Genomic DNA, 20,813 nt, shown 5'->3' with positions numbered 1-20,813 from the left:
TGTTCCAGTGTGTCATGCAATAAACATGGCTGATTTGCACCATGTTGTCATCCTGAGCTAGGGAGGTTGGAAGTTGTGAGTGCAGCTTCCATTAGCTAGCAGCAGACTTGTGGTTTTGTAGCACTTAACTGTTTGTCACAGAGGTCAGTAGGAAGCAGCAGTTGGTGTGCTTGAAGTGTAGCCTTGCTGGGCTGTAGCTACACTCTGTAATGATTTCAGGTGTCACACAGGAAGTTAACACAGCAGAACAAAAGGATCACACAGCCCTCAGTAAGATTGAATTAATTGTGTGTGTTGTGAATATGAACCTCAGTGCGTGGGACTTTTCACGACAGTGTTGTCATGATATTAGATGTTTTACTTGGGAGTGTGCGTTTACTTTACACTGTCAGATAGAAGAAACCGTTTCTGATATTCAGAATCGGTATTTATCAATATTTAGATGTGTTTGACAATACTAAAACATACTATAACACAGCCACAAAAGGCTGTTTTAGTCCAGGGAGCAGTGAGAATGTAAACTTTACTAGAGCTCCTGTAATTTGTCAGCTGTGCTTATAAATGATTCAAGCCTTTCACTTAGGCTCTGAGAGTGTTTAGTCAGTATTGATTTATTACTCTCTTATGCATCGATTTGTAGGGTTTTTATGGCGTTCATATTGAGAACTATATTTCTAATTCTTCTCATGATATTTGCCAAACTAAAATAAATACATGACATCGAGCCTGACCCATCGGTGCATATCATATATACAGATACAGATCATTTTGTAATATCAGTTTATAATAACTGCAAACCAATATATCAGTCAGGCTCCACCAGAGATGGTCATAATTACCAAGGATTTCTTTCCCAAAATTAAAAAAATGTAGCTCATAAAATAATGGTTGTAACACCAGTGTTCCTTGACGTACTTCTTTGTCGTCTTTGTGCTTTCCTAACAAGGGAAACTCGGCACCGGCTCACCGTGAGGCACAGAGCTTGCACTGCTTCTTTTCCAGCTGACTACCTTTTCAAAGGCAGTTCCTCTCCATCTGATTACCTTTTTTTTTGCAGTAATTTGTTCTACTCATTGTGAGGGTGTTAGGAGCCTTGTTGAAGCACGGCAGACACATTTTATACAATCTGACAGAGCTATCAATTGTAAAGTGGAAGTGAAATTTAACACTCTTAAGCTCCGCACAATAGCATGACATTTTGTAGTTGTAAATTCACATAACGCCTGAATGAGAGCCTAAGGTGAACATGAGAACAAGTCCTCATTTCCTCCAGTTAGATTTGTTTGATAACTTGGATGCAGTGATGTTGATGTGGGATGTGACCCTTTTCAATGAGGTAGTGTGGAAATGACCAATAGTTTAAGTGATTGTTAATGTATGTGATGACGCTGTGGCTTTCAGTCAAATGTGTTTCTGGTTGACTTGAAGGAAATGTGAAGTCTTAAGGATCTTTAAGAAATGGTGATAGTGTTGTGTTTTGTGTTAACTTTGACCTGCTTTTCTAGAAATCTGTTCCTGATCAGGATTGGAATCAAAGTAACTGTGTGGAAGAAGAGAATTTAACAGTATTTGTGTAGAGGGCCAGGGCATCAGATTAGTCCAGGACAAGGGGATTATGTTGGCTTTGTAAGGCTCCCGTCATCTCATGGCCGCACACCAGCTGATGGCAAAGTAAGATTTAATCCATATCCTTAAGGTAGCTGGCTGCTAATTTGAAGGCTTTCATGTACCTTTTTAAAAAATACCTTGAATGAAGCAGTTCACTTTGGGGGGAATATGAACATATTCTTGGGCGCTACTTTGGTCAAAGAAAAATAGATCACATGTGAAATGAGAAGCGTATGCATTCCTTAATTCCCTTTGTGCAGTCGGGAGTCCATAATCAGCCTCATGGTGTAGTTAATGCCTTTGGACACGTTGAGATGAGATGGAGCACCTTTGTAGTTTAAAACATTGTGCAGTGTTTCCCCCAGGTTGAGATTTATTTGAAGTTGTCCTCCCTAAGTGTTGGGGGTTGGGCTTGTTAAAGCACCGGTGTGAAACCCAAATATCTTAAGGTGAAGAAAAACAGCTTTACAAACATGACCATACTTTTATGTGATAGTTGGAAATTGTAAATCCAATAAAATACTTTTTACTTACTAATCTGTCGGCTGCTTTTAACAGGGAGACATTTAAGAGTAAGATCAATGCGTGAAAGAGGATTTCAAAGTCAAGATTGTCATTTATTCTGATCTCAGCCCTCGAGATACAAAGAAGAAAGATTAGTCAATTTGTTGTTCAAAAGAAGATTAATGTGCAGCTATTGTTCATCTATTAAATGTCTGAATCAGTTTTCAAGTGAAGAAAAACATTCTCAGTAAACATTCTTTTGTTTAAGCTTCTAAGATGTGGAAATGTGCTGCGTGTCTGTGTAGTAACATTATAGCAGATGAACTATTTTGGATTTTGATTGTTTGTTGCTTGATTGCATCACCTCAGGCCTGTTAGAAATAGCAATGGACATTTTGACTGTTCTCTGAAGATATATAGGCCAAATGAGTAAATGAGAAAATAATCTGCAGATAATTGATTACGCAGTATTCCTACGGCTGTGTATTACCCACCTGCCCTTAAGTAGGCTCACATTAAAATGTGTTCAGTAGTGTAGATGCATGTTTTAACAGTTTAATAGAAAGCATGTATTGAAGCTTCATCTGGAGCTGTTGTTGGAGATGAGGAGATGTTTTTCGTGTAGAGACCAAACCTCCCACCCACAAGAACAAATTGCTGAGGTCCAAACACAGTTTTCAGCCAGTAGCAGTGCTTGAGATGTTTGATGGACGCGAGAAATGTTCAATATTGCAGACACATTTTGACGCAGCGCATTTTAATGTTATTCCAAACCGCTTACTTCATGAATATCATTAATTAAAACTGCCTGTTGCGGTTCTATGTTCACAAGCGACAGCAAGGTGTTTTTATGACAGCTTGTGGTTTACTTGAAATGCAACGGGTTAGAGAACACAAAGGATCTGAAATGGATCTGCAGTTCTGTGTACAATATTGATTCCACCTGTTGGTCCCTCCTGTGGACCAGTGTGGGACAAATGTATCTGTTTTTATCCATGTAAGTTGTTCAGTTGTGTGAGAACTAGTGATGTTCCTCATGTTTAAATAGTTTAAATTTAGACTAGTCAACCGGACTAAAAGTCGGAAAAAAACACCCAAACTGTCGCAATTAAGTACAATTTAATCTACAAGGTCTGAAAAAAATGTGTATATTTTAAGAGCCATTTGAAACTGCTGATCACATAACCAAATCATAAGTTAAATACCCCGGAAGCACATTGCACATTATTCTGCAAAATATGAGAACAATTCACTAAATGAACATTAACAAACCATAATTTTTTCAACAATATTAAATGTAACAAGAAATCTTTAGGAATTGTGCCTGATCAGGGCTCCAGGTAGCGGATATTTTGCTTGCACACTCACAACTAAACATTTTCATTGGTCAGACCAGTGTGTCTGAAATTTTGGATTTTATTTTTCAAACAGTTTAGGTTATTGCAATTTCTTGTTGCTTGCAATTTGAATGAAGAAATACACGAAATTTCCACCTGTATTGTTTACAAAGAATATAGACGTGTACGTTAGTAATAAGATACGTTTAACTGACTAGTGGTGGCAACCCTGATATGCGACAGTTGTCATTTGAACTTTAAAGTCGTGTCATGGATTAAAGTATATGCAACTCTGCTTTAGTTTTTATTGCCCTGATTGGATTTCTCACTAGTGACTTGCCAATTACAGCAGAAAAGAGCACACCCTGAATTTTTGATGCTCAGTTGCTTATTTGCCAGAGCCTGGTGATCCATCTTCTCCTGGGATGCGAGCCCAGGTTACACTCAACTCTCCTCCACTCGAGCAATAAAGATATTGTCAGCTCTTGTGGCGCAGCACAGTCCTGGGTGCTGCAGAAATGCAGTCTCATTTGCCTTTGGTTTGAGGAATCATCGTCTATGCTCTCAGAAAGAAAAGCTGTAAAAAAATATGAGTCAATTTTCTAAAGGTGCTTTCTTGCGCTGTTGTAACGAAGCCCTGTCAAATTGCATTAGTATGTATAACAAGCGTTTGCTTTCAGTACTGTCTTCATTCATCCGCTCATAAGCAACATGACCTCGTTTATCGCTCTCGCTTCACTTGTTCCAGACACTGGTGATCTTTTCACTGCAATCCACACATGACAATTAACCATCTACAAATGGGTGAACAGCATTCCAGTGTAAAGAAAGAGGTATGAAAATGTTGGAGTATTTTAAAGCTTTTCTACAAATTGATAATCTAATTTGTTGACAGAAAACAAATATAGTGTCCTCCCTGAAGCTGTGAGCTTGAGTCGAACTACACAAATGCCACTGTCTTTATAAAGATACATCTTTGAGTTGAGCTTAGTGAAGAGCTTGAAAGGTCTGTGAAGATGTGATGTGTGGGAAATCCTCAGAGCACATCAATACTTGAGCGTGGTGGCTGTGAGTGGGTGGTTCTGTCCCCATTGCCCTAATCATACTGCAGAATCCGCTGTCATCTGTCGAATCAAAGAAAAACCGTTGTCTCTCTTGGATGAAATGTGCCTCACTTGTAATATTGACAAGTAAATGAGGGAACATCCGCAAATGACACAGTTGCTGCTGTCTAAAGTGGAAACACATGATCAAGTGGAACTGCAATACAAATGTCAATACTAAAATTATTTTTCCGTCCACAACTGTGTTAATGCTTACTGAGTTCTGCTATCCTGTTTCGCCCCGCTGCCTCAGCACATATGGCAACAGATGTATGAAAGTATTCCATCCGTTTTTAGTTTAAAGCATCTTCACATCAAAGCAGCTTCAGTGTAGACCACTGAGGTGTAGTCCTCTGAGGTGTAGTCATCCGGTCTCACTGTGATCACGTAACGTTCGTTTTACACAGCATGGAGAAAAAATTAACTCTGCTTCACTTGTAGGATATATAAATATCACAGTGCTGGTTTATTGGAATATATGTTATATATGATTTGTCTTCAGCTGTTCTGTGCCTGTCTTTTTTCTCATTTTTGCTTGACGTGTTTGGGGTGACTTCTGAACTGGATCACAAGCTGTCAGTTGCAAAAAATTCCCATTAGATCAGGGCTCTACGCTGACATTTTTCCCAACGAGCACATGTGCTCCTAAAGTAAAATATCTGGAAGCACAAAGACATATATGGGAGCACAAAAAATATTTATTTTTCTATTTATCGAACACTTCACACTTAAATAAGCAGCACAAATAAAATGTTGTACAGAGTTTGATTTAATTGTTTTCATTTCAGGCAGCACAAAATAATTTCTTGAATTTACAGTGATTTCATTTTTTTCATTTCATTTTGTATCCAATGTGTACTAAACACAAAGGATGTCAGTTGTCCAAGTGCATATTAATATTCATATAAAATAGAGGAAGCACTAAAATACAATAAAAAGAGGTGTGTCTTCTTTTGCCCACTTAGGAACATGATTTGATGCTGGTTTGGAGTCACTGGGTCACATGACATGGAAGCTTTTGAGAAAAAAAATCACAATTTCTGCATATTAACATGTGAAATAGAGGAAGCACTCAAATACGATAGAAAGAGGTGTGTCTTATTCGTCCAGTTCACTAATACAATTTGCTGCTGGTTTGGAGTCACTGGGTCACATGACGTGGAATATATTGAAAAAAGCTGCAATTATTTTGTATTCATATATTTATGCCGACTTAGACTTTCTTTTATTATCATTGGAATTACACTTTACAGTGCAATGGGAACAAAATTTAGTTTCAATGGCTCAGGATAGTGCAGGATAATGAAGAACAACAGCATGTACATTTCTGTTAAACTCAAACAAAAGAGACATAGAAACTTAAGTTGTACTGATTTGTTGATACAATAATTAGTCAGTTGACAGGAAATTAATTGGCAGCTATTATGATAATCAATACTTGTGAGAGTTTTTGTTGTTGCAAAATTCAGATTCCAGCTTCTGTAATGTGGGGATTTGCGTCTTCTCTGTGTCATATGTGACAGTAAACTCAATATTTTGCTCTTGCAGTGTGGACATTTGTCCAAACAGTCACAGAGGCAATCTTGTGGCTTTAACTTAAATGGATTGGACTGTCCTGACTGGTTTGGAAACATAGGGGTGGGTAACGTTTCACTCGACAGCTTAAGCCAGATTTATGCGTCTGTGTTGAGATGTTGTGGTATCTATGTGCGGGGCAACGGACGCAATAAAGGCTGCATGGAGACCACAAGAATTGTAATGGAATAGCTTGGCCTCCTTTGTGTTTGCTCCTACATTTTTCCATTGCTGGTGGTTTGTTGATGGGGAAGAAAACATGGAGCAAGCTGCAGAAATGCTTGATAATCCCCCTTTTCAGACAAATGCGTATTTTGTGATTTCACAAAACCATTTCCACTAAAAGCCTTCTTCTAACCACAATCAGCTCTGCTATAAGAAAGGGAATAAACAAAGGTACGCCCAATTACTTTATGTGTGTAATAAATGCACAACATGGCTTGATAACGTACATCACATCCATCTTATGAGGTAGCTTTGCCATGACAGTCAGCAGGTTAAATCCTAAACCAGGTTATAAATCAGTTGCTACGCTGTAGGCATCTGCAGCAGGAGTAGTGAACCAACCCAACAGAGAATCATAAATTCAGCTTCAGTGTTATTAGTAGTAAAGTGAAATACTGGGGTCCTCCAAGTTTTTAATATATCAGACTAAAAATGAATATGGAATATATTAGGGCTGAAAAATACCACTTGTGCCACGGCCTATGTATATGGTGAGTCGTTGCCTCAGATGTTCCTCTCGCCATACTGTAATCTCACAGAGAAAATGCAGTAAATGCTGACTTAAAAGGGAGAACATGATGCCTGACAGTCTACCTGTTTGCTTTGCATTTTAATTTGGCAGGCACTATAAAAGAAGATTGACGATGTCAGGCAAAAGGAAAGCACACAGGCATGTAGCAGAGCAGATGTAGATGGATAACTGAAGGTAGGTCGTTAACATTATTTACAACCTGAGGAAAATGCATACAAACCTGTGCTCCTTCACTTTAGTTTCAGGGTGACAGAGCATTTGAGCGCTGACCCAGTTGACTTGCATTTTTGCAGGTGGTTGCACTACTGTGGTTTTCTTAAATGGATGACCAAACGGTGACGGTGGCAGCAAATATGTAAACAACGCTGTCAGATGTCTGAATGAGGCAAATGCATTTAAACTAACAATCCTGCTATGTTGCAACATGTAAACATGGTTGTTTAGTTAAAGGCCATGTATAACTTAATAGAGAGCTCAGTTTGTGTCTAAATAATGTGGATGAGGACAAACATTAATTTAAAAGTGGTAGTGAGCCTCAGTGAAAAGGTTACGCAAACATCTAGCGCCAACATTTAAAAGCACTGTAATGCACAAGTCTAGCTTTATCACATTACGCTGGGCGTAACTGAATGCGGGTTTTTTACTATCAGTGAAATGTAGCATGCTGTTCCTTCCCTGCCTTGCATACATTTTCCATTTCAAACACTGGCAGTGATTGCGTATGAAAGTGTCATACTCTCAGATGTTACTGCCAACTTTAGCAATTTTGGGGCGCAGACTTCGCTTGCAAGACAGTGTGACATATATAGTCTGTGGGTATAAGGCCGGAGATATACTTGCTTTTAACCACATGTTCTTGTAGACAACCGGCTACGCCTTGAACGTAGTTGTTTACATACTTGCCCATATGCTGGGTGTGTTAGTGTAGGATGCTATCGCACATTCTAGCTTGTCTGCTTGCTGACCTTAGATCCTGACACATCCCCAAACCGGCCTTCACTGCCCTTACCATTCATCTGTGTATGTTATCTCTGGGAACGTGTAAAAGCACACAGAAGCAGGATATGCAAAGTAGCATTCATGTACACGCATATATGTTGTTAATGTCAAAATATATCTCCGGCCTTTATATCCTGCCAGCCATTGACTGACTAGTTCGGTTGGCATTCTTCTTCTCTTCTACTATCCAGATTTTAGTGCTATCAAAATTCCTGTCTCTACAGGAAATGACTGGGAAGTGATTCTCATGTGTGTGTCAAGCGTGGCTGCTGCATCGCCTCATTTAGAGATTTGGAGTTGCGCCTATTTTTTCCACAATACGCGTGTGGTTCTTGGCAAACCTCGACCTGAAAATGACCTGTTAACACTCATATGGACATCATACAATAATTCACTACAGTTTAAATGTCTGTATGTGCAGAATATGTCACAAACATGAAGAGAATACACACAACCAGTGAGGGGCAGTTTCTTTCCTGTGCACTTGCTATCTTTTACTTTGTCTCCCTCACTCCCTCTCGTTCCCCCCATGGCTTTCTATTCATCGATAATTATCAAAGTCAAACTCCATGTAAACGGATAGGGCAGGCAGGAGCCACACTGTAGCAGCACAAACACACAAGTTAGCCGCGGCAGCTCAGTAATGCAGCCACCACGCACAACACCGGTGTACAGGTGCTATGGCTTTAAAAAAAACTTTGAAAAAGTGTCTGCATCCGGTGATCATAGCACTATGATGTTAAAAAAATGCACCATGCAAGAGAGGTGCTCTTTCCAGGCACTATTTTGCCAGGGCATGGTCGCTCCATCGTGCGCTTTGTGCTGCCTGAGAAACTTCTGATTGGTTTAAAGAAATACAAGCAAGCCAAATTATTTTTCCCTCCTTACCAGAATAGTTTAATTGATTTTGTACAGTCAAAACTCTGGTGTGAACTGGTGCTTACTCCCGACAGCTATCAGTGTCTGAATGTGACACTTGTGCCTCTCAGGAACAGACCACTGTTACATGGATTCTGGAAGGCTACCATGTGAGAGTGACAACGTTATTTGAAGCCCTGCTTGTTGACTTGGCCTCTGTTAAGCAGCTGCTGGAGGAGAGGCAGGCAGTTATTTGAGGTTAATGGTTGTCCATGCCCTCTCTCTAGTTAGACATTCACATGGCAACACCTCAACTGTCCAAGGAACAAACAGTAGTGCAGTTTATTAGTCGCTCAGCAGCGTCTGTTGTCCTCCCATAGGTAGACTCCTGACCCTCCACAGGAGCAGTTAGACTGATGGTCTTTTGTTCCTGCATTACAGATTTCTGCAGGTCATCTGCACTATAGTAGGTTAGAAGCTTCAGTATGTATTAAACTAGTTTGACAGTTTGAAATACCCACAGAAGTTACGTGTAGATATTATTAACTGCACTGAATGCATCATGTGCAGATGGGCATTTCACATATCAGTTGGAATTTGTTGGCATCCGGCCCGGTAGGCTGCCCATGAAGGAATGCATGTAATAAACAATACTCAAAAGACTGAAGTGAAAAAATGCTGTCTTTATTTTATTCTATTACACAGGCACAGACAGATCCGTGAAGAAACAGACAGTGACACGCACGCCCAGCAGTGATAGACAAGGGGACTGTCTGCTCTTTAGCCTCAGGCCTTGTCCTTTCACAGCTCTTCCTTCTCTCTCGTTTGTCAGTCAGTATTTAAGAAGAAAACAAGCTAACTTTAGCCAACATATTTATTTAACTCTCTCTGTTTACATTCTGGTTTCAGGAGAAAAATCTTTATATAACATTGATTAAAGCGGTTAATATTCTTCTTGGACATGCAAGACTATAACAATTCACAGTTTGGACAGTTTTATTCAGTGTCACCAGTGTTGATATCTTGCATTTTGAAAATTAGATGTATCCACAATGATGCAAGTACGGGATAAGGTTACATCTTTTGTTAGATTTGCCTTCTTGTTAACACATTTTCTGTCTTTTGCACTATTTTAATCACTTTAAACCAAGTTCCCAGCCCCAGTTTTAATGAGAAATAGTGAGAGAAACATCAGGCCTAACCCAAAACACATATGATTTCTTAATGAGACTGTACTCACAAACAAGCTATATTTTGTAATACACTAACCTGTGTCTGTAACATCCTTTAAATGACAGTATGGTTCTGGCATTATGGTGTAAATTGTGTTCAGCCAGTGGGGCATACAAGTAGCTTTTAACAAAGAAAATCTCTAAAGTGTGGTCTTGGCACATGGTTGCAAAGTGCTACACTCTAAATTGCTTGTTGTGACAATGTGTTATACATCTTGATTTTCCCTTCATTCCATGTAGACCAGGATTTTGCATCTAATATCTATCGTCCATCGGTTCATCTGAAAACCTCAATATAATCCTTGCCATGTTAAGTTTTACAGCAAATGTTCCCTCGTTTCTTCAAATGATCTGTTAGTAATTTTTGTGTTGTAGTATCTGATACTTTGATTTTTGTGAGCTTCCTTCTGCAAACTAGCTTTAAAGCACCTTATTTGATATTAAAATGAACCCTTTAACATACTCTGTTTATATAGAATGATAAAGGAAACATGCATCGTAGGTGTAGTTAAAGTGGAGTCTTTACATTCGTTAATAATCTTGACTTGAAGCCGCATTTCAGTTGAGCTAACTGGAGGCAGTCAGGCGCAATGGTCACCCTGATTATCCTCTAATGAAGAAGAGCTTGAGCCTGCCGACTTCACCAGCCAACCCAACCCCCAACACCACAGCTGATTCCTGTGTGTGATGTGTCTACTGTTCTGACATGATTGCACAAGAGTTTTCTAATGATCAAATGTTATTCAATTGAAAAAATGTACTATTGTTAAAAAAAGGACATTTCTACTTTTGAGCGGTAGTGTAAAAGTTCAAATTGTGCATGTATTTGGCCAAACATCCCTGTTCGTAAATTACTTTGATTCTGTTTCAACAGTAGTGTTTCTAGTGCTGAGTTTTCCGGAGTGGTGAGGTATGAGTTAATTGTCTTTACTAACCTTCCTTAAGATAAATTGCTGTTAATTAGCATATAAAACAATGTTTGTTCTTGACAGCTGTTGTAACCAGATTGAACAAACCGCATATCAGAAATGTATTGGACTGTATGCAGTTGACAACAATAGCCAAAAAAGAGTCTTGATCAGCACCAGTCCTGTGAATTAGCTCAGGAAATTACTCATCTCTAAAATGTCTCTAAAGCCATGTTCAGTTAAAGAGTAATGACACAGATCAGTGTCAGTACCTCCTGTGATTACAGCACATTACATCCGACAATATCCAGGAAGTTGCTGACACTTCATGTTTGTTCACTACTGCCATTGCTTTGCATTTCCAACTTGCACTTTTGAACCCTCATTTCATTTGACATTTCCCTCTTTTTTCACTCCCAACATCCACTCTATTAGGACAAGTTTGATCAGAGAGCTCACCCACTGTTGCTTAGCCATGGAATGTGGTGGTTGTCATCTCAAGGCCAACATTTTCTTGGCTGCAGTGAGACCAGCCCAAAGAATGTGTCTTCGTTCCAAAGACAAAACTAAAGAGTAGTCGTTCAGAGACCTAGTTTAGGAGGTTAAGGAATCAAACCACATCAGGGCATTCCCTGTACATGTGCTTAAGTGGACACAGGTCACAATTGGGAGATATAATTACTTCACATAATGAGACTTTCTGTAAAAGTTTTAGTTGTACCACACACAGTTTTTGCCACTGTGTCCTGACATCTCTTCATCAGTTAAATATTGAGATATTAATTTGTATAAACAAGAAACCCCCTTTCTCTATGCTCTAGACTAATAATATAATTATACAATATTTTAAGAAGAGGGTGTTCTGATCTCAGTGGGGCACCATATGCCCAAATGGCTGATTGCGGAATTATCCTGGTAGATCATACTCGATGTATAAATTATTAAACATTTATTCATATGGCTCCAGTCAATGGAAATGGGACAGGTATATTTCCAGTGAGAAGTGAAAAATTGTTGAAAACACAAACGTAATTTGGCCTTTTTCAACTGTATTTTGAAAGAAACCAGGTCCTGCAAAATATTCTCCTCAATTGGTCTCTGAGAGAGGGGAGAACTAGAAGTGAGTAGAGAGAGGATGTAGTGCACAAGACCAAAAGTACATCATAAAATTTGACAGGGCTAGCCCTCCCTGAGTCTTGTATCACTTGAGAGTTGTGAGTTTTAAAACAGGCTTCCTTTCTTTTCATATTAATTTGGAGATGGAAAGGGGGAGCTTTTCCCAGTAGCCAATACGAGGAGTGATCATAGAAGAGGAAAAGTTAACTTGAGGGAGTGCATCCATTTTAACTTGATTTATGGGCTTGGAGTGAAATTTAGAGACTCGAACATCTTTCAACATCTTTCTCTATTTGGTTGCATATAGCTTGAAATGTTCGTATTGCAGCTGAAGACAGTTGTCTTGAGGTCTTTTGTGACAAAATATCAGACTTGCCAGTTGATCTTCAATGTCTGAGCCTGTTTGGCTCATATGAAGACCATTGTAAGGTAAGATTAAAAATCAACAAAAGTCAGAAAGGTCAAAACACGTTTGCAGCAATGCCTAGTGGGAAACCACCCTGACTTTTTATTCATAAGAACTCTGAATATGTGGCTGAGGAGGGATGGGTCTGCCAACAGTAAAGTCAACATGAAGCACTTCAGGTGTGCCCTCATCTCCACTGGTACTTTCCCTGCTTTTGAATTATTCAGTTTCTTGGTTAATGGCAAAGTTCCCTTAGTTTTTTAGCACTACAGCAGACTTTCAATCCATAAACCTCGAAAACATCTTTATCCAAGTTTATAATTTAAGCAAATCTGCCAACCATTCATCAAATTGCGCTTTACTTTTTTGTCTTGCTTGTCTTGTAATTCAGTTTTAAAAAAAAATATTTTCTGAAGAATGATCATTTATAATATCTGGTAGTATAGCAAAAGTCAGTACTTGTTTCCTTCTGTTTTTGAACAAGCTGCAGCATTATTATGCAGATGACTTCAGTCGATACATAAAGAACTTCATTATCAGTTTGATGTCCTGAAGTCTTCTTTCAACAAATCAAAGATGGTCTATATAAAACATGGCAACCGAGGGTATCTCACTTAAAACCAAGACAGTCTTTCGTGTTCTATTAAAATCATCATACAGACCCCCCCCCTTGACCTTGTCACCACTGTTTGAGTAGCTGATAACCAAGGCCTTGGATTGTTTTTTTTTTTTCTTATGAAGATTAGTATCATTTTCCAGTATCAGGACCTTCACGGATAATAACTAGGGGTGGGAATCTCTTGGCACCTCACGATTCGATTCAATACTGATTCCGAGGTCAACGATTCTCTTCTAAACCGATAATAGATGCATCTTGATGCAACAATTTTTTTGTGTACATTTCCATGCATGATTTAAAATAATAATGATAATAATGATGATGATGATGATAATAATCATCTGAGTTTACTAATCACTTCCTACTTTTGTGGTGATCATTAAAGAAAATCAACAGATGAATTAACTTAATATTTAATTTTTTTTAAATATTTTATTAAAGAAAGCGCTTTTCTTTGTCACAAATAGATTTGAATTGAACACAGAATCCTCCTGTTACAGGCAATGAGCATATCCCTAAGAGAAAAACAGTATAGTGTAGCATATATAAAAATAAAAAAGCTTTCAATGCAATAGTCAATGCAGCTTGCATTTCAAAACATTATGGACCTATGTATCAGCTATCATACTAAAACATGACTACTTCTGGTCATTGATAATAAAAACATAAAGAGATTAATTTTTCTTCTCTATGTGTCATTAAAGAAAAAGCTGCTCTCAGTCAAAGATAAGAATAGGACTTCTATCACAAAATTCTCCTTTTATGGGTGATGGGGAGCATATCCCAATGCTATGCTACTTTATGCCACGTGCATTTCAACACATTGTGCAACAACATTTGCACAACGTGTTAAAATGCAAGCAGTGCGCAACAAAGTGCGACTGAATAAGGACGCATACGAATACGGTGGAGAGAAGTTTCCAACAAAGTGTGCACCTTACAGTCAAGTTATTTTCCTTACGTTCAACAAATTCAAAGTAATGTTTGTATATCCAACCGTCAAAAGTGGCTTTGTGCAGCGGGGGGACTTCAGGCAAGTCGCATGCAGCAGCATGTTCTGCTCCTGTTGTTGACGCTGCCATTGTTATCCCATCTCCCCTTGCGGGTGGCGACTAACCAATTGGTGATGGTGAAAGATACCTCGTGCCAAACCCCGACCAATCACTGTTCCTTTATCAACAACATTGCCCACAAACCTGAACAATTGTGCCACAGTAGATACTACTGTTAACGACTTGCATTGAGATAGAGTGTCTCCATTATAGAATGAAGTGAGCGGAGATAATGAGAAGTGTTTTGAGAATTGTAGTGGCTGGCTTTTGTAATTCAGAAATCATGGCAGAGGGGAATGGCTGAGCATGTTAATGAAGGTGCTCTTGTTTCTCCTCTTTTGGGCACAGAAAAAATCGATCTGGCACCTTGTCAATGATTTGTGATCTGGGTTTCCTTACACTCCGGACAACATGTGAGTGTTCTTTTCATCGTCTGCATCGCTGTTGCCACAGACGAGCCACAATATCATTATTTATTTGTACTCATGATGGAGTCGAATTGCTACTTCAGACTGGTCACCACTATTTAAGCCTGACAAATTATGATGGTCGTAGTGTCATTTATTTTCACATGTTTTCCTTTCGACAAATATTGAGGAATGATGTTGTTGGTGTGCTCAAACGGAAGTTTGCATAAATGAGAATTCCACTACGAAATGGCAGAACATTTTCTTCATTAAGCTTTGAATTGTTTACTCTAATTATTCAACTGTGATTACAATAACAATTCACACTTCATCTGTCAGCCACTTAACCTTAAGAGCAAGTCTTTGTTCTTTCATCAAATCTGCTAATATGCCTATTAAAGTGAGTGGTAGAAACGCTGCTGAGTGATTAAAGACTAATGTTGGTTTTAAAGTGGTTTACTTAACCAAGACGATGTAGTTAATCAGTAGTTAGTCAGCTAATCTGTAATTGCCCTAAAACATTCTCATATTTCAGACTTGTGGCTTTTCTGGTGCTGAGTGATCATCTTCTAAAAAAATGTTTTATTAAGAATACAACTTAATTACAGTGCTGTTTACAAGTACTCTGCACGTAGCTCTTTATTTCTATGTATTGCATTCAGTTGATTTGTTGGCAGTTATCTTCATTTCCCCAATATTTGACATGTCACTTCAAGATGTCAGCTAGCTTCTTCCCTCACATTTTCCTCATCGATGCAGTTGAAATGGCATTGAAAAACAAATGGCTCTAATGAGATTTGTTTATAATTTTAATCAAACATTGAGCCATTTGTATATCTAATCTGTACTTTACTTGTACTCACTTTACTTACACAAGACTGTTTGTAATTTTTAATTTGCATTTCTCTTCAGATGCCTCTGACATCAGATTTGACTGGCAGTTTGAACAAGTCGTATGAAACATAAATAATGCCTGTTATATAAAAAGCTCTTACACCATGGAACTACTTCCAGCCTATGTCCTTGTAAACATTTAATTTAAAATAATATTTTACATTGTAAAAACTTGTGCTAATCTAGATTGTCTAGATTGCCTCACGGTAGTTTGGTACATTGCCTAGCAGCCACATTAGCGCTAGGTACAAGTATCTGTTGAGCTGTCTCTTAAAGTGTGTTGGTGATCATGGCTGAACTCCATTAAGTAGCTACTTTGCGAAATCTTGTCTGTGGCTGCCTGTAGTACTTATTTTAACAATGCACATACAAGTTATTTACCTTTCAGTTATCCAGTATAGTTTAATAACTGCACACGGGCTCTTTGAACTTATGGTCTGCAGGAATATTAACAGTCCGTTTTCACTCCACTGAAGTTGAAATATCAGCATTTTTTTTCTCTGTTTTTACCTTTAATTCACAGTGAGTATTTTCCCACATCAGATATGGAGAAAACTAGTTTTCATGAATCTAAAAATGCTGTAAATTATGCATTATTCCTGTTCAGACACAACGAGGAGCTCTGTGGATGTAATGTCAAGAAACCAGTTTTCTGATGCCTCTAACTTAATCTGTGATATCTTTGTATGAATGTCTTTCTGTGAAGCGGCAGAGGAATTCCTCTGTGCTTGGTTAACGGGTAGCATTAATGAACACTAGTGTGGATGGGATGTTTGAACAAAAATCACGTATTTATTCACCTCAGGGTGCATGTAATGATGATGTGAGAGTGAACACAACATGTAAGATGCTGATAATTGCTGAGGATCAGTCGTCTTTTTATTAAAAGAAGAAGAGACAGATTTCTGTTTCTCCACCTGATTGTTTGTAATGTAGGACTCCCATGGGCACTGATGGTAGTGTGGTGTGAAAGCTTTGTTTTTCGATGCATCACACCAGTGCCTGGACATGAGGACAGGACAGCGTTATCAGCCATAGAGCAATCTGCATATTTCACACTTCTTTGATTACTGTCCATTTGAGTCATACAGCTGCCAGTCCAAGAGATGCAGAAAAGTGCTGCAGTCAGGGGGAAAAATGCCTGTTGGCAGCAATGGGAACATTACAGAGAAAGCCTTTGATGTGTTCAAGGAGTATCATCCAATTTAATTTTCTCTAGCTTCTGAATTGGATTGAAGAGAATGTATTAATTTGATTGAAGGATAATTTGCTCTTTGTAAGACATACCTATGTAAGGCATTAGTACCAGCTCCAGTGAGGCGGCACTCTGCTGAGGATCTCTGCTTTTCTGTCGTTGACATATTTACTGACAAAGATACTGGCTGACCCGCAGACTCCTGATTCCCATCACCTGGAATGGCTGGGTGCATTTCTATTTTGGTAATCAGCTCAAGCACACAATCCAATTACATGGAGGTTACTGTGGCGCTCTCTGGATGGGAAGCAGCCTTTTGAATGACCTGCGGAGAAAAAGATGCACACTGCCAGAGTCTGCATTCAATTCATGTTTGTTTTTTTCCTGCCTATGTTGGTGCTTCAGGTGCTTTTTCATCTGCTAACAACTCATGCATTCAGTCTAAGTGACTTGTATGCAGAAGGCATTTTAGATGGACTTTGTGAACACTTACCTATAAATGATTTATGTTAGTGAGTACGTATAGGTCTGGTTCCTATATGTAGGGTTAGGGTTAGGGTATTTTCAGTCAACTGATAATTGGCAGTTCAAAATTTTAATTAAAGAATACCTATTGATTGTCTTTTTGATAATCAATCGTTTAGGCCCAAACCCAGTACACCCATTTGTATATTTTCATCTAGAGGTAGGAGTTCTAGATGCTTGCTGGGATTGAGGGGTAGGATGAAGTGTTAGGGCTACATGTACACAAGGATCTTCAGAAGTTTAATCTGAGGGTTATAAGAACTCTCTGTTGTTTCAATGCATCGCGGTCCTTTTCTTTATAACAAGAATGAAACTGTTGCGGCCACTTTGCTGATCTCGGTTGCTAACGTGCTAACACGCTACCCTCACATTGTTTTGTCTTGCAGTTTGATGTTACACCCCCCACTATGATGGCATATAAAGCTCAAAAAATAGCTATAACTTGGAAATGGCATTGAGCCCTAGTCTGTAGGAAAAAAATAAATGTCACAGAAAAATTTGAGTTCAACAATATGTCTCTAAAACTGTTTATTTTTTCGGACCGAAGTCAACAAACCCAAACATTCTCATTTCAAAAGGATATGATGTTGACAGAAAACAAACAAACCATCTATTTGCCATAGCCATTTGTTTGGTTTGTTGTTTTACTTGTGTTACTGGTGTTGGGGTTGTTGGCTCAACCTCAGGGCTCCTGGATATCCGTCACTGTTCAACCAGTCGGCGCTGTTTGATACACAGAGCCACATTATTCAGGGCATGTAGTCGAGATTTTTGAGGTGTTAAGATCTCCTCTGTGAGCTACGACAACCAGACTCTTCTCTGCGTCTCTGCAAGACAATTTTAAAGTAACTTTGGAGAAGCATTTTTCAGCCGTTAATGAGCTTTGGTGTATTGGGAGCAGAGATAAGACGATAATCATTATGACCACACACTCAATAAGGAATAGAAACAGCATAGCATAATGCAAGTTTTTATGATTGTAATTATAGCTGTAACAGCGGTGAACAAAGGCCTGGACCCAGCGGCGCACCAATAAATATACACATTTATCAAGGCAAAAGCAACACTCATGGCATTTATTATTGTTAATGAAGGTATTCCCTTAAATCTGTGTTTTAAAACTGAGTGAAACAATGATGGCTATCATTGAAGTAGCTACATTTTAATACAGTTTGAAGATATACATCTTGCTTCAGTAATTATTGTGATAATATCATGTACTGAGATTGTTCTGGCCTAGATAATCACACTGTGAAATGTTCCTGTCGACACATGCCTAATTTGAGGGCATATCTCATTTATGCCTGAGCTGAGCTGTTTTTTTTATCGGTGCAATTCAAACTGTAATTATCTGTTCTGCTCTGTGACATCCAGGACTCGAAACATGTGTTATCCATCAGATTCTGCAGATTCTGTTGGTTTGGAAAAAAATGAAATAATACAGATGTACACTTGATGAACTCCATGGTTTTTGAGAGTGAAAAGGGCACAATGATGATAGCGTTTTTCATTTTGTTGAAGCATTTTTCTTTGTATTATTTCCTTTCACATCTGTTTAATCTAAATCTCACCTTTGTCAGAAAGCGGCGACAATTAATCGATTTCTTGTCAACGATTAAATAACGTGCTACTCGATTTGTGTCTTTTTTTTTCATGGGGAAAAAAGTACACATTCCTTTGTAGCAACATTTCAAACATTTTTTTACCTTGTTATGGCATTTTAAAGCCTAAACAACTTATCAATTTATGGAGAAAATGATTGACAGTTTAATCCACAAAGAATATAAATTGCAGCGAGGACTGGAAGAGTTTCCTCTTAACATAATGCCATGATGTTTTAGCCTATGTTGGGATGTTTTAAGCTAAACAAACACAATATTTGACAGAAATATCTCCAGGTAGAATCTTTCAGGAGATCTTGAGTGACACCATTTTTTTTAAAGGAAATGAATCCAGTATCACACAATCATTGACCAAAACTACCTCAATATCAATAATACTATAATATTGTATGAATGACTATTGGTACTTACACAAAATATTAAGAATTATATTTTTGAAACAAAATCATCAGTAATGTGGATATAGTGACTGAGTGAGTAAAGACAAGTATTAGAACAAGAAGATCTGGTCAGATCAGAATATTACATCATCTTTCTGTAATGCAGAAAACACACCATATCACATTACAATGACCTCTGAAATCAATAAAATATATATATATAGTCTAGTATCCCGGGAACCAGCCCTGATATTTTCTGGTTTCTTCACTCCTTTTTGACAGTAAACTGAATATCTTTGGGTTGTGATCAAAACAAGAACTTCTGAGCATGTTATCTTGGGCTGTGTGTGGCATTATTCACCATTTTTACTGAAATTTTATAGATCAAACATCTAATCAGTTAATCTGGACAATTACTGACAGATTAAATGACAATGAAAATTGTAGTGTAGTCCGTCACATATGAGCAGTCAGTAAAAATAGCTCCAGTGTTTCCTCTAGGATTTTTTTCAGCAGCGGGGGCAGGCTCTCTGGGGAGCCATGGCGGCGTAAACAAATGACACTTGACTGCAGATTTTACTTTTATGCCCAGCATAATCCCCCTTTTTATTGAATGGCTGGCATGGCAAAGGGCTTGTTAAAGGCTGAATGTAAAAATAATAAATAATAACAAAAATACAACAATAAAATAAAAAAAATAAAACAATAAATAATAATTTCTTGATAGGGCTGTAGAATCAGTGGCAAAGATTGCACCCAGGCTCAGAACAATGAATTTTTCTGGGTTTTGAGAAATATTCGAACAAGCTCATCATAAAATGCAGTCAGCAGTCACATCATGGCGTGTATATATTTGCTTAATGCTATCAATTACTTAACTCACGTTAGGACACTGAGTTGAGTTGGCACCGTGCCCAATTAATTAAGCTACCGATATGTTACGTAACCTTAGCTGGCAATCAATATTTTGCGAATGTATATTAAACTTATAAAATCTATTTACAATCTATTTATACGTTTTCTTAAGCTAATAAGTCTACCTTTTCTCCGGTGAGTCTTTGCCCTATTTTCAAGATGACACTCCTCTGACTCTCTCACCTGGTGCCTGGGTGCTTGACGTGATGTCACTTTCAAGGCCGCGCTCTCGCGAGTAATTAACGTCAATGGCACCGGTAAGTTATTGGGGGAGGGCGGGGGGAATCTACTCCAAAGAGTAGATACTGAGCAAGATAGTTATCTAGTTTACCTCAGCACTCGCGACACCCGACCCAGTGCAGGACTCTGCTGTGAAGGTGGAGATGTGATGCGGCGGTGGTGTATTTGCGACAATTAAAAAAAAAAAAGAAATTTGAAGGAGCGGCGGCTAGGATTTAGGAGTGGCGGGCCGCCACTTCTAAATGAATGTAGAGGAAACACTGAGCTCAGCAGATCCTGTGTTGTGCTGTTTGACTGAACAGAGTTGATGCACGAACACAGATGAACCTCATTCTGATTTCCATTTCATGCACTGTTATTAACAGTCACATGCAGAAAACGACATCATGCCAGGTCTGAGTTTGTTCTATTCCACAGCGAATCGACCAGAAATGGCCTCCCCCTATCCTTTCCTGCACTTTCATTGCAACTTATGTGGCCTCTGTGATAGATTGCTGACTGAAACTGGATCTGTGAAAAAAAGGACAAGCACTCTGGGAGTTGCACAGCCTGCATGCCTTT

General features: G+C 38.6%; 1 protein-coding gene across 3 annotated transcripts in view; it reads left to right on the top strand.

The window, feature by feature from the left end:
* The window catches only part of znf609b (zinc finger protein 609b), an 88,788-nt gene that overhangs the window by 3,118 nt on the left and 64,857 nt on the right, over positions 1–20,813 (top strand). For 2 of the 3 annotated variants that reach the window (XM_030414187.1, XM_030414191.1), the window contains exon 2: positions 6,975–7,058. The exons of the other annotated variant lie outside the window; for it this stretch is intronic. The gene's annotated coding sequence lies outside the window, so the exon portion shown is untranslated. The remainder of the gene's footprint in view (positions 1–6,974; positions 7,059–20,813) is intronic. 3 annotated transcript variants of the gene reach the window in all.

This window comes from Sparus aurata, chromosome 4 (genome assembly GCF_900880675.1).
Source record: "Sparus aurata chromosome 4, fSpaAur1.1, whole genome shotgun sequence".
Classification (NCBI taxonomy): Eukaryota; Metazoa; Chordata; class Actinopteri; order Spariformes; family Sparidae; genus Sparus; species Sparus aurata.
This window is presented reverse-complemented; position numbering and strand designations above follow the sequence as displayed.